Raw genomic sequence first — 7950 nt, forward strand, 5'->3', positions numbered from 1 at the left:
GATTAAGGAAAAGAGGAATGAAATACATATGAGGAACCCAAATTTTAAAATTTATGTGCACACATTTATATATTTTTCTTCGTATTTTGAGAAGTAGTACTATAATTTTTCCTTAATGATATTTTGACACGTTTGATTTACATAGAGTCAAACCTGGTCTAACAATCACTTGTTTTAAGCTTGTCACTACACTTAGCAGAAATATCCAGTTTTCAAATTTATAATTGTTACAAAATAAGAGACTTGATTTAAGAGGTCGCCTGCACTAAGCAATCGCTTTTTCAATTATGGACAGTCAAAACAAAAGCAACCTGAAATGATTTTTCACAAAATTGAAAGAGTATACATTTGTATCCTCCGACGAATTATCGTCGATTTCTATTAAAAAAAAATGACTCTAATTAAACCTTCAGAATCGCTGCATACTAACCTTAAATTAGTCCTAATTGATCGTCATAATAAAAGGAATGAAAAATTGATAAACTTTTTTTGACAGAACATATCGGAGTAAATATATGTTTTTTAAATCAAATAAAGGTTCTATAGTTAAAATAGTTGGGTATTTTAAGCGATCCTGCAAAATCGAATAAAAGAATATGGATTTGAATATGTCTATAAATATTGGTATGTATGTATATATGAAGTAAAACAATAAATGGAGAGTCTTTCATTTCCTTGATTTTTGTTTAAGATTTTTTAATGTTGACACAGAATAGTTCCCCTTGCTAGACTGTTTAATACAGCATGTAATGCATTAAGTTTTCTACACAAATTGAGATTATAAAATACAATTATAGTTTGGATTGCGAGTATAATCCTCTTAAGTATCAAAGGAACGTTGGGCATTTCTAATGTATCCTCCAACCTTTCTTCAAAGAAAGAACAAAAAAATCCACAAAATCAGTTTGTAGTTCAATAATCCTTCTTAACCGTTGAATCATTCTTCATTTAAGAATGGTTTCATGGAATCATTCATAGATTTAAAAAAAGCTAATTTGAGCTTAAAGAATATCAACGTTCACAATACGGCCAGGGGAAAGAGAAGTAAAACAATCGACAACTGACAAAAATAAAGTAAACATTCTTTTTTTGTTCGTAAGATAATGTTGTGGAGGGTTGCTCGTAATCCAAAACTAATAAAAAAATTACAACTATATACGACAATATAATGATTGGTTGACGTTAGAGACTACAAGAATAATGATGCCAATCCAAGACATTATTTGTAAACACAAATTGCAAACTGGCATTTCTAACTTCAAGTACTAGTTAATCATGCGTCTTGCAATTTAAGGAATATATTAATAAGTTCGAAGAAAATCTGTCAAAAATATATAATAACAAATAACTTGTACAAATAAGTCAAGCATTTTTTTTTTACTTTAACTATTATTATTTTGGTTCTAGATTGTTATAACTATTGCAGTTATTAAATTTTGCATATATTCGTTTACTCAAATAACTCTTTTTATCTTCATTCTAATAAAGCTACATACTATTTAATGAATTTCATTAAAATGATAACTAAAAGTATTTACATATATAGAAGAGACAATAATTCAAAATTTAGTTTATTTTTATTGAAAGTTTAGATTTCATTAACAAAATTATAAGATATGAAGCTAGAAATTGGATTTGAAATTTATATAATAAAATATTTTTCGCCCAGATATCTTAGAGCTATGTAACATCCTTACATTTTAATTGTAATTATATATGTATACGTATATCAGAGATGAAAATAATTTGATAATTGATATATTGATAATAGCTAATACCTAAATATATGTTTTTTATTTTCTAAAGGTATAATTATTCTTGAAAAGAGAATATATATAATTTTAAAGTAATCAAACATAAATATGATTCAGTGACATATTACGATATGAAAGAACTATATATATGAAAATCAAAGTAAATAACAAATTGAAACAAACATTTCAGCATTTGAAAAATATATTACTTTATCTTGATTACAATTAATAAATATTGTATATAACCACCAAAAAACCGAGTAAAATGAAGGACCTTACTTAATAGCTAACATCTTTTTGGATTTTTTCTACAAGTGCTTTATACCCTAGATGAAGTTATAGAATAGATTTTACATTTCAATTTTTAAAAAAGTCTTTAAAAACATCTTATCTGAAAGCCCCTTATATTTATATATATAATAAACATGGCAATTGACCGATAAAAATCTCAAGGACAGTAAGGTTTAAGTCCTTTGATTTGTTGGTCCCATTTTGACATCCAATAGTTTAGTATTTTCCTAAATATTAATGAAAAAAGGGTTTTCAGTGTTGTAAAACTTGTTTATTTAGGCCCCCAATATTGACGACATTAAAACTGTGATGTTGCGTGAAAACGCTCTAAAGGGATGCTTCTCGACTAATTTAAAAGTTTTTTAAAGTATATTTTATGCAAAATCACAGAATTCTAATACTGAACAATGTTAGGTAAAAAACTATTTTGTTAAGAGTTTTATATAGGTGATAATATTTTCTTAAAATAATTCTGATTTTCAAAGTAATGGGATTGCATTAAAACTTGAAATAACCGAGAAAAAACAAAGTATTTCAGACCAACCAGGTTTGTGAAACCCAGTAGATTTTTGTTCATGTTGAATAAACTTTTTGTTTTTGCCAATAATAACTAAACAGTAATAAACTACAATTAGATACACTTTATTGTAATTTCAAATAAATTATAATCTGAAAATTATTTATAAATTTATAGAAATTAAACCTCATATATGAAATTAAAAACCTAGCACTAAAAACCTAAAAATTATGTCATTAGAAAAATAGTTAAAACTAATTGCTATTAACCAATTTACGATCAAAGCTATTTTTTCGACAAATTTTATAGTAGGGCTCTCGCTAGGATTCTGTTTTGGGAGGGGAGGGGCTGTTGAATTTTTATTCAAATTTTACAACAGACAACTCATTTTCCCAACTTTAATATCAAATGACTTTTTTTAGAACATAAAATACAGGCTTTATTTTTTTCCAAAATAAAATATTTTTCCATATCTTAATAACATTTTTAGCAATATTTATTAAATAACGTTTTATTTTATTATAGTAGACCCTGGGAAATTCCCATTTTCTCTCTTTTTCCCACTCAAATATGATATTACATTTTTTTAGGAAAGACATTAAAAAAATCCAGTCATTACATAAACAATCCTAATTTTTCTACCCTAATAATCCCTTCTACCCTGTATACAATATTTTCCCTTCTCTGTTCGACCGATGTTGTAGCTATTTCTTTTTCTAAGTTTTCAAGTTACAAAACTTCATTGGTGGAAGTAGATTTACAATTTTCACTTCAAGCTGTGATTTCATAATTTAGATCTATAACTACATATTTAAATTCCACTTGAAATTTACAATTTTCTGAGCGTCTCGGACCGGAAAATTGCTTTGTCAGACAATTTAATACAGTGTATATGCATCTAAACGGACAGGTGGTTCCAATTCACGCAAACTAGGTTCGTTTTGACATGTGACACAGTTGTATTATTGTATGGTTATTGGTTTCTTCTTCATCTTAACAAATTTACATCTACAGGAATTATTTTCTGCTTATAACTCTCGCTCATGAGAAAAGCACAACTTTTCAACCTATAGGACGGGAAAAAAAATAAATTTAAAGCCATCCATTTAATTTCAGCATATTAAGCAATTTCAAAACTGTTTGTAACAATACTTAAGAAAAAAAACTTAAGAACTCTGCCGACTTTTCATAATATAGTATGTTTCTTCCTTATTTAATAAGTATTTTTTATAAGTGTGTACATCAAATTTCGTATACATCAATATTGTGACATATGTCATTTTTTTAAGATAAATAGAGTTTTATTTGCTGAGTAATATATACATTATGTATTTATTGGATCTTCAAAAAAAGTAAATAGATGAATATATGTCAGGTGGGCCTCGTTATGGAGGAATGTCGAATTAATTGCATTCTTTTTTTATAATGAAATTCCTCATTTGAAATTTCAAATATTCCCATATGTCATGAAATTGTAATCATCATTTAATAGATGATACTTGTATGATAATCTAATTTAAAAAAATATCATGGAAAATCTATACATCCCAGAGTATAAAAATTAAAATTTGTATTATTTCAAAAAAAAAAAAAAATTATTTTTTCTAGAAATCAATTAAATAGTGTAATTGCTGATTTCATCATTTTTTTGAACGTAGTAAAAACAAAAATTATTAAAACAGTATGGTAATGTAGAATAGAAAAGTATCGTAGTAATACAGGGTGCAACAACTTCTTCTATCTGAAAAGCAATAAAACTAGTTTCATTAATAAAAAAAGTTATATTTTGTTTCATAATGATAGTAAAAATTTGAAGTTTTTTTTGACATCATTTTGAAAAAAAATTTCATCTAGGTAACGTCCTCCCATTGTCCATACACTAAATAAATAGAACTTTGTTATTTTAAAATCCGGTTATTATTAATTTTTTTTTTTCTCTTTATATAACTTTTTCTTAAGAGGTTTCAAAGAGATAACTATTGAAATTAATTGACTCTCATAAATCGCACCAATAAAAATCCGGAGGTGCATTGCAATTAGTTTAGTTTTATTAACAAAATCTGTCAACGCATTTTTGGCCAATATTTATTGTCCACGGCAAACGTATTTTCTTGATAGTGACCTACTGTAAAATGAAATCCTAGCGAGTGTAAATTTCAAAAAATTGTATAACTTGCAAATATTGTGTTTTTATTCATCACTAGCAAAGACTTTGCAGGGCTCAGTAGAGGGGAATAAAAGCAAATAATGAAGGTAGAAGAAAAGAGAAGGAGAGATACTTACAAAAAGATAACGGAAAGGTGGTTTTATTTTGGTAAAAACAGCCTCTTAATTACCTTGGAAAAACTATCATAGGTATGTAGGAACATATTTGGTTATTTTATACGTCTACACACTAAATTTCAGACTGATCTGTTCTACAGTTTTGGATTTCATTTGTGAAACCCCCAAAAACAGATTTATAAATATACATAAGATTCCTCTCTATTTTGAAAATTCAAAAGTATTAGCGAGGAAGGAACATTATAGCCTTTAGTGATCCCTGTCATTAAATACATCGTATCTCAAAGTTAACATTTGTATGGCATTATTTCAGGTTTTTGCCAGGATTTCGAGCTTTTTCACATATTCAGTGTTTGTACCAAAATGCGTTGAAATAATGATTTTGGAATTCCTCCAAAATGATCCATATCATAATAATGTATATTAGGGGAAGGACTTGGAATCGAGATATGCAACAGAACTTGGACTAGAGTCCATATTTTGAACACTTGCTACTCAACTTGATCACATAACCAAAGACTTGAGACTTGACTTAGACTAGGAAGCTAAGATTCACAACTCGAGTTGAACTCGAAAGTAATGGAAATTTTTTAAGAGGATATAAAATTCTCTGTAAAGTATCTTTTATTTTTTGCGAAATTGAATAATCAAAGACTTATACTTGTTAGCAAACACTTGAAACTCGACTTGGAATTGCAGTATAACGACTTTTTCAAAACTCCGTTTTATTTTCTTAATCTACATCAAGGCTATTTGATTTCCTAATTTAATCAAAGAGATGGATTACAATACAATAGTAACTATATGTAAAATTCAATTATATTGAGTTAAAATAAACTTACTCTTAACTAAATGTAAATTCAAATTTTGTTTAAAGTCATATTTTAGTACTTAAGCATCGTAAGCTATCGTGAAGGATCTGCAAAATGACCACATTTGAAAAAAAATCCATGTATCCAAAAAAAAATATGTATCCATTTAATCATTTGGAAATGATATATAATGACTTGTTTACATCCTTTTATCAACATCAACAAACATAGATTATTATGAAAGGAAAAAAGTCATTACATTAAGTGCATTATATACATATATATATCAGCGTGCATAAGAATGAAGAAATGAATGTAGTAAAGATGAACATTTTAGAAATTATTGATTGATGAGGTGACTGTCAAAAATATTACTGGATAATACATGGATAGTCTCAAAATATATAGATGTATATTATTTTATGCTATATACCTCAGTTATTGATATATCAACACCCGTCTCATAAAATTATAGAATTCTTTCTGCAAATATTGAATTATATATGTTATATCTCTTTTTTAAAGAAAGACATGGATGAGGTTAGCAATATTTATTGTTATTCTTTATATATTGTATATATCGTTTCTTTTGTAGTAATAAGAATAAATAAAAGAACACATTTGACATTGATTTGTTAAAATGAAAATCATAATGAAAAACTCAGTGATATAATTTATCGATTTTTTAGGAATTGAAATAATAAGAAATTTAAAATACTATTTTTAGAAATTTTCTATTACTAATAATACATGCTAGTAATTTAAGTGTAAGCATCAGTAATTTACCTATTAAAATGAGTTGTATAAACATATAATTATTTGGTTAGTGCATTTAATTAACTCACATACTATCGGACATTGGGATAAAGCCAAGTACATTTAAATGTACTTAAGTCAAATACAAGTACTTTATTTTAATTTGGCGAACAAGTACATACAAATATTAAGATAATTTTTGAGGTATTTACAAGTACTTTCAATGTACAATTCCTAGGACTATGGGGAACATATTTGCTTGTTTGTTTTTTTTTAAATCCCATCTTATGAGTTGGTGTAATTTTATAGGAAGAAAATTATTGAACATTACAATAGAATTTTTTTTTCAAAGAAGATAATTTATCGTCCAAATATAATTATGAGGAACTGATATTTTAATTTTGTTAACTTGTCATTTTAAAACTGATGTTCACCTTTCAACCAAGACTCCCTACATCAATATTTATTAATTACATGTACATATTACAATTTGCTGGCTCAGCGCAAAAACATTATTCTCATGCTTTCACGTCCAAGTTTGATAGCTTTCGATTTCGGTTCTTTTAGCATGACATGAGTATGTTTCATGTCTTGATCTTATTTGTATCTATTCATGAATTACTATACTGTATCGATGATTGCTACCTACGCAACCTCTGAAGCTCACCTTTTCAGTTATTTATTCAAAGGATATTGTTTATTGCTGTTGTGATACTTAGGACTTTTAATAATTGCATTAATTACGTGTGTGTGTCTCGTAAAAAGTAAAGGAATCAGTTCTTGAACAGCAGCAAGTTTTCGGGAGTCTTTATTTCTTCCTGAAATGAAGAGGCGGATAAGTACCTATTTCATTGTCGTCATATCAAATTTTAATAAGAGGAAGATGAAAAACACTAAACTGATCCCTCATTAATTTGGATGGGCCTTTCGGACCAGGGATATAATAACCTATGTAGCTGGATACATTTCAGCATCATTAGTACACGAGTTTTCCTAATTTACATACTACAACGTCAACATATATTATCATATCTACAATATCTTATAAATGATCAAACACGTTGAGGTTTTTGAGGAAGAGTTGTCACCATAAGGTTGCGGAGTTATAATATATTCCATTCATAAATATAGTTATAGGGATTTTCTGTTGTGACGGCGGGATTTTTTCATTCACCACAAATGAAATAGACCTGTCAATGACTCCTCCTTATTCCTTTTCCTTACCTCATTCAGTGCAAACCTTACTTTCATCCTTTGGCCATGACTCCAAAACCTATTAAAACGCAACGTTCATATGGTAACTCCTTTCGTCGTTTCTACTACTGTAGATCTACTCATATTTTCGGCATTAACCTCATATCAATAAATTTTATGAACCGGAACGTCTAGATTGATAATCTCTTAATGAAATAAATTACATATTTCAACTTTTTCAAATAGTATAGAATTAAAGCTTAAGGAGAAACGAAAAATCCAATGCTAAAGGTTATCAAATTAAAGTATTTGTGAGCTCCTTAATTTGAAGTATTTTATTAAA

This window comes from Lepeophtheirus salmonis, chromosome 7 (genome assembly GCF_016086655.4).
Source record: "Lepeophtheirus salmonis chromosome 7, UVic_Lsal_1.4, whole genome shotgun sequence".
In the NCBI taxonomy this organism is placed as follows: domain Eukaryota; kingdom Metazoa; phylum Arthropoda; class Copepoda; order Siphonostomatoida; family Caligidae; genus Lepeophtheirus; species Lepeophtheirus salmonis.